The following is a 12,340-nucleotide window of genomic DNA, read 5'->3' as shown; positions in this document are numbered from 1 at the left end:
TAATACATTAGATGCTACTAATAAACTATACACCTGTAATACATTAGATGTTACTAATAAACTATACACATGTAATACATTAGATGCTACTAATAAACTATACACCTGTAATACATTAGATGTTACTAATAAACTATACACCTGTAATACATTAGATGTTACTAATAAACTATACACCTGTAATGCATTACATACTACTAATAAACTATACACATGTAATGCATTAGATACTACTAATAAACTATACACATGTAATGCATTAGATACTACTAATAAACTATACACATGTAATACATTATATGCTACTAATAAACTATACACACCTGTAATACATTAGATGTTACTAATAAACTATACACATGTAATACATTAGATACTACTAATAAACTATACACACACATGTAATACATTAGATGTTACTAATAAACTATACACCTGTAATACATTAGATGTTACTAATAAACTATACACCTGTAATACATTAGATGTTACTAATAAACTATACACCTGTAATACATTAGCTGCTACTAATAAACTATACACATGTAATACATTAGATGCTACTAATAAACTATACACACACATGTAATACATTAGATGCTACTAATAAACTATACACCTGTAATACATTAGATGTTACTAATAAACTATACACCTGTAATACATTAGCTGCTACTAATAAACTATATACACATGTAATACATTAGATGCTACTAATAAACTATATACACATGTAATACATTAGATGCTACTAATAAACTATACACACACATGTAATACATTAGATGCTACTAATAAACTATACACCTGTAATACATTAGATGTAACTAATAAACTATACACATGTAATACATTAGATGCTACTAATAAACTATACACACACATGTAATACATTAGATGCTACTAATAAACTATACACCTGTAATACATTAGATGTTACTAATAAACTATACACCTGTAATACATTAGCTGCTACTAATAAACTATACACATGTAATACATTAGATGTAACTAATAAACTATACACATGTAATACATTAGATGCTACTAATAAACTATACACCTGTAATACATTAGCTGCTACTAACTATACACATGTAATACATTAGATGTTACTAATAAACTATACACATGTAATACATTAGATGTTACTAACTATACACATGTAATACATTAGCTGCTACTAACTATACACCTGTAATACATTAGATGCTACTAATAAACTATACACCTGTAATACATTAGATGCTACTAATAAACTATACACCTGTAATACATTAGATGTAACTAATAAACTATACACATGTAATACATTAGCTGCTACTAACTATACACCTGTAATACATTAGATGCTACTAATAAACTATACACCTGTAATACATTAGATGCTACTAATAAACTATACACCTGTAATACATTAGATGCTACTAATAAACTATACACCTGTAATACATTAGATGTTACTAATAAACTATACACCTGTAATACATTAGATGTTACTAATAAACTATACACATGTAATACATTAGATGTTACTAATAAACTATACACATGTAATACATTAGCTGCTACTAACTATACACCTGTAATACATTAGATGCTACTAATAAACTATACACCTGTAATACATTAGATGTAACTAATAAACTATACACATGTAATACATTAGCTGCTACTAACTATACACCTGTAATACATTAGATGCTACTAATAAACTATACACCTGTAATACATTAGATGCTACTAATAAACTATACACCTGTAATACATTAGATGCTACTAATAAACTATACACCTGTAATACATTAGATGTTACTAATAAACTATACACCTGTAATACATTAGATGTTACTAATAAACTATACACATGTAATACATTAGATGTTACTAATAAACTATACACATGTAATACATTAGATGTTACATGTGTATAGTTTATTAGTAGCAGCTAATGTATTACATGTGTATAGTTTATTAGTAACATCTAATGTATTACATGTGTATAGTTTATTAGTAGCAGCTAATGTATTACATGTGTATAGTTTATTAGTAATACATTAGGTGCTACTAATAAACTATACAGATGTAATACATTAGCTGCTACTAATAAACTATACACATGTAATACATTAGGTGCTACTAATAAACTATACAGATGTAATACATTACATGTTTCTAATAAACTATACACATGTAATACATTAGATGTAACTAATAAACTATACACATGTAATACATTAGATGCTACTAATAAACTATGCACCTGTAATACATTAGATGTTACCAACTATACACATGTAATACATTAGCTGCTATAACTATACACCTGTAATACATTAGATGTTACTAATAAACTATACACATGTAATACATTAGATGTAACTAACTATACACATGTAATACATTAGATGCTACTAATAAACTATGCACCTGTAATACATTAGATGTTACTAACTATACACATGTAATACATTAGCTGCTACTAACTATACACCTGTAATACATTAGATGCTACTAATAAACTATATACCTGTAATACATTAGATGTTACTAATAAACTATACACCTGTAATACATTAGATGTTACTAATAAACTATACACATGTAATGCATTACATACTACTAATAAACTATACACATGTAATGCATTAGATACTACTAATAAACTATACACATGTAATACATTATATGCTACTAATAAACTATATACCTGTAATACATTAGATGTTACTAACTATACACATGTAATACATTAGCTGCTACTAATAAACTATATACCTGTAATACATTAGATGTTACTAACTATACACATGTAATACATTAGATGCTACTAATAAACTATACACATGTAATACATTAGATGCTACTAATAAACTATATACCTGTAATACATTAGATGTTATTAACTATACACATGTAATACATTAGATGTTACTAATAAACTATATACCTGTAATACATTAGATGTTACTAACTATACACATGTAATACATTAGATGTAACTAATAAACTATATACATGTAATACATTAGATGCTACTAATAAACTATACACATGTAATACATTAGATGCTACTAATAAACTATATACCTGTAATACATTAGATGTTATTAACTATATACCTGTAATACATTAGATGTTACTAATAAACTATATACCTGTAATACATTAGATGTTACTAACTATACACATGTAATACATTACTGTGACAGACCTTTCTGTCAGTACTGAAAGAGTTAACTTTGTTCAGCTTTAAGAAGCTATTTTCTAAAGACATGTCCTGGCAGCAGCTATTGTGTACTGTAATTAAGTTTATGTGATAAGCATTCACTGCTAGGTGATAAGAAGGACTGCATTGTTTTCTTGTGTTTAAATTGTTTATCTGCTTAAGTAATGTAATTCTATTGTATCATGTCAAAGGGCGTTTTCCCTCTATCTAATGTACAATATTCTTTCAAGCCCCCATCAGGGGTCAGACCTGCATAAATACTGGGCATATAGCCCTCAATAAATGGCATTCTTTTTTTACCTTCAATGTGGAGCCTGGTCTCATGTTTGAGGGGGGAAGTAGATGGGTTGTGAGTTGCTGATCTCACATTCAGGGCATCTTCCATCTGGTATTAACCCTTGGTATCCTGTTGGTACCGTAACAATTGGTGGCAAGCGACGGGAGGATCCTTATCGCCCAGAAGAGCAACTACACAAGCCAGTAACCTCAGGAAGAGGGGGATTATTACAATACTGACTAAGATGGAAGGAGTACCAGGGACCGAAGGAACCAATGGGCCCAGCATATCAGACAGAACCCCCGAAGAAGCAAGCTTTGATCGGGCGGTTAAAATAAGACTGGCACATTATGGCCCCAACCCATCTGCGGAAATTATCGACCGGGTCATAGCAGTTGTGGAGGCCAACCTACTTCACCAAAGCAGCGCTGCAGCAGCCCAAGTCACAGCAACCCCAGTGGAAAAGGCAGCTTTTAAAAACTTCCTGGAAACAGAAGGAGAGATTGATGAGTACCTTGCGGATTTTGAGAGGCAATGTGCACTACACAAGGTACCCGCAGAGGACTGGGTCACGATATTATCCGGAAAATTATCCGGCCGGGCCAGTGAGGCTTTTTGGGCCATTCCAGATGAGGAAGTCGGGGATTATAATACTGTGAAAGAGGCTCTGCTCTCCAGGTATGCGGTTACACCGGAGGCGGTTCAGAGACACTGTTAAATTAGCTGGAAATTCCTACGTTGAGTGGGCATATAAGGTGCACCGCACAGCATCTTACTGGATGGCGGGGTGCCAAGCCGTATCTGGGGAAGAGGTGCTGCAGCTATTCATGTTGGAACATTGCTTTGACAAGTTATCAGAAGGAGTTAGAGAGTGGGTTCGGGACCGTAAACCCTCCACCCTGCATGAAGCTGCTCGCCTGGCAGATGAGTATACGGATGCCCGCAAACTGGACACTGCTACCACTAAGCCCCCTGCTAGAGTGGAGTACAGACCCCCAGTCACCCCAGCAGCTGCCAGTTACCAACCCCCGGCGCACCGCTATACCACACGGCCTCCGGCCACGAACTACCCTCAGAAAGCCCGGTTCAATTCGCGGGGCTACTCACAACCTATTCGGTGCTTTGGATGTAAGCAACTAGGGTACAAAAGACCAGAGTGTCCCCTAAACGCAGCGAACCAAGCACAGTCCTGGAGAAGACCCGCCGGCGGAATCCCACGTAACCCTCAGCCTGCGGCCCACTACATAGAAGAGCAAGAATGCTGGGGCATCCTACATGAAGCAGACCCCGTGCAAGCTGCCCACCGGAATAACCGGCAACTGGTTAAAGTGAATGGGAAGGAGGTCAGTGGTCTACGGGATACTGTTGCTACCATGACCTTGCTTCAAAAGAACTTGGTGTCTGAGAAACAGCACACTGGAGACACTGTGGCTGTGAGGGTAGCAGGGGGCACTGTGTTCCGCCTACCTGTTGCCCAGGTACATTTGGATTGGGGAGGGGGCGCTAGACCTGTGAATGTGGGGGTCAAGAAGGACTTACCTGCTGATGTTCTCCTTGGAAATAACTTGGCCCCCCTTGTTTCTGCCTATGCTCCCATGGGTCCCACTGATGTTAACCCTGTGAGTACCCATGCCCAGATCCGTGCAGCAGAGACTGACCCACCTGCTGCTAAGCCCCAGGACGCTGAGCTCAGTAAATCTCTATCCGCTATTGATACGTGGAAGTCCTGTTACAATGCGCTGATGAAGGAGAAGAGTCAAGTAGAGAATAAAATGGTCACGTTAAACAATCACGTAACAGTGCTAGCGGGAGAGAAGAGGAGCGCAGAGGAAAAAGCACGTTTAGAACGGGAATCTCTGCTAGACAAGCTGCACCGACAGACTGCAGAAAACACCAGCTTGACGGTGGAACGTGAAACCTTAAAGACAAACTTAGCGACACTGGAGGAGAAGCTGACGCTGGCTCATAGTAAGGTGCAGCAACTCAAGGGCACCCTATGTGAATATGAAGGGAGTGTGTATACCTATAAAGAGCAGGTACAAAAAACTCGTAAAGAAGCTGATGAGATTTTGAAGGACTGTTTAGCCCTAGTCTGGGCACTGAAGAAGTTGAACCCTTATTTATACGGGCAGGAATTCTCTCTCATAACGGGAATACAGATGGATTGCCCCGGAAAACTGACATGCCTACCACCTCCTAGTCCGGTCATCCCCAGGTTGACCCGCCAAAGGGTCAAGCCGGGTCTGCCGGAGTGTTCCACAAGGGGGGAGCTATGTGACAGACCCTTCTGTCAGTACTGAAAGAGTTAACTGTGTTCAGCTTTAAGAAGCTATTTTCTAAAGACAGGTCCTGGCAGCAGCTATTGTGCACTGTAATTAAGTTTATGTGATAAGCATTCACTGCTAGGTGATAAGAAGGACTGCATTGTTTTCTTGTGTTTAAATTGTTTATCTGCTTAAGTAATATAATTCTATTGTATCATGTCAAAGGGCGTTTTCCCTCTATCTAATGTACAATATTCTTTCAAGCCCCCATCAGGGGTCAGACCTGCATAAATACTGGGCATATAGCCCTCAATAAATTGCATTCTGTTTTTACCTTCAATGTGGAGCCTGGTCTCATGTTTGAGGGGGGAAGTAGATGGGTTGTGAGTTGCTGATCTCACATTCAGGGCATCTTCCATCTGGTATTAACCCTTGGTATCCTGTTGGTACCGTAACAATTACATGCTACTAATAAACTATACATACATGTAATACATTAGATGTTACTAATAAACTATACACACATGTAATACATTAGATGTTACTAATAAAGTATACACACCTGTAATATATTAGATACTACTAATAAACTATACATACATGTAATACATTAGATACTACTAATAAACTATACATACATGTAATACATTAGATGTTACTAATAAACTATACACCTGTAATACATTAGATGTTACTAATAAACTATACACCTGTAATACATTAGATGTTACTAATAAACTATACACCTGTAATACATTAGATGCTACTAATAAACTATACACCTGTAATACATTAGCTGCTACTAATAAACTATACACCTGTAATACATTAGTCAGAGCAACACCAGATCTTACATTTTCTACTTTTAAGAATAGACAACTTTGCCTGCCCTAACAAAAAGTTAGCTAAACACAATACAATGCCTTTTAACAAAATTGTATTGAATTCCAAAGATAAAAGTAGTACCTGAAAAGTCAAAATACCATTTTATTAATAGATCACTCAACTAAGTAAAGAGACCGCCTAACCCAGCACAGTAAAGAGACCGCCTAACCCAGCACAGTAAAGAGACCGCCTAACCCAGCACAGTAAAGAGACCGCCTAACCTAGCACAGTAAAGAGACCGCCTAACCTAGCACAGTAAAGAGACCGCCTAACCTAGCACAGTAAAGAGACCGCCTAACCTAGCACAGTAAAGAGACCGCCTAACCTAGCACAGTAAAGAGACCGCCTAACCTAGCACAGTAAAGAGACCGCCTAACCTAGCACAGAAAATAAACATATGATCAATGGTTTCCCTCACTAATGCACAAAAGGGGCAAGATTCAGTATTTTCAGGATTAATATGACTTAAATAATTAGTAGCTATTGTGCCTTGAATTATTCGCCACTGTAGATCTCCTGAACGTTTTACAATTGGGGGTTTATATAAAGTCCTCCAAGCAGGTCTAACACTTGTTGTAACATCAAGTTGTTCCCTCCACTTTGTATCAGTAAATGATTTGAGCTGGTAAAAATGACAAATCTTTACGCACATGATATACATTCATTTCTTATTTATAATATTACAACAAAGTTGTAAAGAAAATTCAATATTATAATGAACAGCAGGAGTAACTTGTAAACATGGTACCCTTTCTAATGCATATAAAGTGCTTTTAGGAGGAACAGACTTTACCATTTCCACCAGCTGAGAAACAAACCTAACTGACTGCATTTGTACTTTTCTTGCCAAATCAGAAGCTGAAATCCATTTTAAACCAATAAAGTCTATTAAATGTTTAACTTTAGTAACTCCAGCCTTTACAAAAATGGAAACCAAACTCTTAGAACCAAAATGTTCAATTTTTAAAGATGGATTATAAAACAAAGACTCCTCCAAAATCCAGGGAAAACGTAAAGATTACTCATTCTGTAAAACACTGCCATAAAAAGGGGTAGCATTGGTTACATCTATTTGACTCAAATCTATTAGAAACAACTGCTGATCATACCCCAAACCACCTACTCTAGGAGGCAGCGTAAAACCAAGGTATCTCCAAGGGGCATAACCGTCATAAAACAAAAGTCTCTGCAAAAACTGAAGCCTAAAAGCTGCTTTTCTGCTTTTTAAATCTATCCAAGCCTGACCACCTTCACTTACTGTCAAAAACAAAACACTTTGCTTAAAGGGACATTATACACTCATTTTTTCTTTGCATAAATGTTTTGTAGATAATCTATTTATATAGCCCATAAAGTTTTTTTTTTTTAATTAATGTATAGTTTTGCTTATTTTTAAATAACATTGCTCTGATTTTCAGACTCCTAACCAAGCCCCAAAGTTTTATGTGAATACGCTCGACTACCTACTCCAGCTTGCTCCTGTTTGTGTAAAGGGTCTTTTCATATGCAAAAGAAGGGGGAGGGGGGGGGAAGTGTCTTATTATTGCCACTTGCAGTGGGCTTTCCAGCTACCTTTTCAACAGAGGTAAACTGACAGCTTCTAAGTAAGTTTTTAAACAGTTTTATACTGAATTTTTATATCAGTATCTGTGCATCTTGTTCTTTATAGTAGTGTCTATTACATGCAGCTATATGAAAATGAGTGTATACTGTCCCTTTAAGCCAATGGTTTGAATCCCACAAAAAAATGACAGTAATTTTTTCTGAATATTTTCTAAAAGTAGAGGGGGGCGGATTCAGAACACTCAATCTATGCCACATCATAGAGGCAATTAGGTTATTAATAACTAAAACTCTCCCTCTATAAGATAACTGAGACAGCAGCCATTTCCACTTTTGCAGCCTCTCCTCTATCCTGTCTAAAACTCCCTCCCAATTCAAATGCATAACTTCATCTGAGCCTAAAAAACTCCTAGAATCTTAAAACCAGATCTGTTCCACTTTTTCAGGAAGAAAAAAATCCTCACTCCGTTCCCCAAGCAAGAGAGTGTTACATTTAGGCCAGTTTATTTTTGCTCCTGAAGCGATTTCATATATTTTTTGCCAATTACAGAGCACATTAACATCTTGTTTATTACACACAAACACATATACATCATCAGCATATGCAGATACTTTTATAGAAATAGGAACCTGTATGTGAGGTAAACTTAAACCTACCAGATGGTCTCTTAATTTAATCAGTAAAGGCTCAATTACAAGAGAATACAGCATTCCAGAAAGTGGACATCCCTGCCTAATACCAGTTTGTACAGGGAAAGGACTACTAAGTTCACCATTAATCTTCAGAACACTAAATATATTGTTATATAAAAGCTGTATAGCAGAAATAAATTGAGGACCAAAACCATAAGCATGCAAAGTATTGAAGAGGTAATCGTGCTCAACTCTGTCAAAAGCCTTCTGTTGATCTAATGAAATTATACCTACATTAATATTAAACAATTTGGAAACTTTTATAAAAATTCCTTAATAAAGAAATATTATCATGAATACATCTATTAGAAATACTGTAGGTTTGATCAGGGTGCATTACAGAACCTATAACTTCTCTCAAGCGTAGGGTGACCATATCGCCACATTAAAAAGTGACACATATGAAAAATACATATATAAGTATTCTTATTCAGAACATTTCTTTAAACAGCCCTGGAAAAAGCCGTCCCTTACTGGTCAATTTATGGATACTTGGACTTCTGTCATTGGTTCTTTATTTATTTATTTAACATCTCAAGCCTTTTTTCTCATTGGTTTCTAGGTTATGTTCAATGTTTTTTTTGTAAAGTTTACTGTTCGTTAAATTGCTGTCTGCAGTAAAGTGAAAAGATATAAAGCAAAATAGGAGTCTCTGTCCTTGCAATAAAATCTGACAATCAATAAAAATATTTGAATTATGCTTAAAAACATAAAATGTGTCCGGTCTAGCAGCAGAAATACAATTTTCACTTAGACTGACCCAAGTGTATTGTCTAATTTTTGGGTTAAACTCTCTCCAAACATCAACTAAATCATTAAAATTAAATATAGAAAGCAGTTCTTTAGCAGACAGTGGGGAAGGCTCCAAATGATAAAATCTACAGTGCAAGTAAAATCTCCCCCTAGCAGCACAGACACTAACTGAATACAAGTTAAAGCTTTGCAAAAAAGTAACTCTTTCTGTAGCTACACACGGTGCATAAACATTCACAAAGCAAAATGTTACCCCTCCAAATACAGCTTCAGCCTTTAGAAGCCGTCCTTTAATGATTTCTACTACAGAATCGGGTTCTATATTTTCTAAAAAAAAAGGAATTGCAACTCCTGCACTTAGAGCCATGACTGAGAAAACCCTTCCCTTTCCATTCTCTAAACCTCTCATTAGTTAAATCTATAGGAGTTTCTTGTAAAAAAGATATCTTCACGTTGTTCTGTAGTAAATAGGAAAACATTGCAGCTCTCTTCTCACTGCCTCTACACCATTAACATTTAATGTCCCGTAGGGGACCGTATTCACATTTATACCCATCACAAACCATGACGTAAGCAGGGGAAAAAAACAAATGCTACTAATCATCATTACTCTTTAGGGAAAGACAAACCTTTTGTAACAATTTGTTTAAACGATACCTGTTTGTTTACTGAGCTCTTCCTCGCTAGCGCGTTTACAATAAAACTCTACAGAGTCTACAAACTTCACAAGATCAGGAAATGAATTCTGTATCTTTCTCCCTTTAGCAATATCTTAAAAAGCTTTAATGCTCTGCAGAGAAGAACTTGCAGTCATTTGCTGAGCTGCAGGTAGAGAATTCTGAGAATCACAAATTCAACATCTTCCTCACTCTCTGAAAATGCTGCAAGAGCAGCTGGGGAATCATTAGCCACAGCTGTTCCTTCAGTAGCCTGCAAAACTGGTGGATTAACACTTTGTGATCTGTGTTCCTTCAGTAGCCTGCAAAACTGGGGGATTAACACTTTGTGATCTGTGTTCCTTCAGTAGCCTGCAAAACTGGGGGATTAACACTTTGTGATCTGAATTCCTTCAGTAGCCTGCAAAACTGGGGGATTAACACTTTGTGATCTGTGTTCCTTCAGTAACCTGAAAAACTGGGGATTAACACTTTGTGATCAGTGTTCCTTCAGTAACCTGCAAAACTGGGGTATTAACACTTTGTGATCTGTATTCCTTCAATAGCCTGCACAACTGGGGGATTAACACTTTGTGATCTGTGTTCCTTCAGTAGCCTGCAAAACTGGGGGATTAACACTTTGTGATCTGTACTCCTTCAGTAGTAAAAAAACTGGGGGGATTAACACTTTGTGATCTGTGTTCCTTCAGTAGCCTGCAAAAATGTGGTATTATCACTTTGTGATCTGAATTCCTTCAGTAGCCTGCAAAACTGTGGGATTAACACTGTGTGATCTGTATTACTTCAGTAGCCTGCAAAACTGGGAGATTAACACTTTGTGATCTGTGTTCCTTCAGTAGCCTACACAACTGGGGGATTAACACTTTGTGATCTGTATTCCTTCAGTAGTAAAAAAACTGGGGGGATTAACACTTTGTGATCTGTATTCCTTCAGTAGCCTGGAAAAATATGGTATTATCACTTTGTGATCTGAATTCCTTCAGTAGCCTGCAAAACTGTGGGATTAACAATGTGTGATCTGTATTCCTTCAGTAGCCTGCAAAACTGGGAGATTAACACTTTGTGATCTGTATTACTTCAGTAGCCTGCAAAACTGGGGGATTAACACTTTGTGATCTGAATTCCTTCAGTAGCGGGTTAGGGTTAGGGTTAGGGTTAGGGTTAGGGTTAGGGTTAGGGTTAGGGTTAGGGTTAGGGGTTAGGGTTAGGGTTAGGGTTAGGGTTAGGGTTAGGGTTAGGGTTAGGGTTAGGGTTAGGGTTAGGGTTAGGGTTAGGGTTAGGGTTAGGGTTAGGGTTAGGGTTAGGGTTAGGGTTAGGGTTAGGGTTAGGGTTAGGGTTAGGGTTAGGGTTAGGGTTAGGGTTAGGGTTAGGGTTAGGGTTAGGGTTAGGGTTAGGGTTAGGGTTAGGGTTAGGGTTAGGGTTAGGGTTAGGGTTAGGGTTAGGGTTAGGGTTAGGGTTAGGGTTAGGGTTAGGGTTAGGGTTAGGGTTAGGGTTAGGGTTAGGGTTAGGGTTAGGGTTAGGGTTAGGGTTAGGGTTAGGGTTAGGGTTAGGGTTAGGGTTAGGGTTAGGGTTAGGGTTAGGGTTAGGGTTAGGGTTAGGGTTAGGGTTAGGGTTAGGGTTAGGGTTAGGGTTAGGGTTAGGGTTAGGGTTAGGGTTAGGGTTAGGGTTAGGGTTAGGGTTAGGGTTAGGGTTAGGGTTAGGGTTAGGGTTAGGGTTAGGGTTAGGGTTAGGGTTAGGGTTAGGGTTAGGGTTAGGGTTAGGGTTAGGGTTAGGGTTAGGGTTAGGGTTAGGGTTAGGGTTAGGGTTAGGGTTAGGGTTAGGGTTAGGGTTAGGGTTAGGGTTAGGGTTAGGGTTAGGGTTAGGGTTAGGGTTAGGGTTAGGGTTAGGGTTAGGGTTAGGGTTAGGGTTAGGGTTAGGGTTAGGGTTAGGGTTAGGGTTAGGGTTAGGGTTAGGGTTAGGGTTAGGGTTAGGGTTAGGGTTAGGGTTAGGGTTAGGGTTA

Source organism: Bombina bombina, chromosome 5 (assembly GCF_027579735.1).
Source record: "Bombina bombina isolate aBomBom1 chromosome 5, aBomBom1.pri, whole genome shotgun sequence".
Classification (NCBI taxonomy): Eukaryota; Metazoa; Chordata; class Amphibia; order Anura; family Bombinatoridae; genus Bombina; species Bombina bombina.
Note: the sequence above shows the minus strand (reverse complement) of the source record.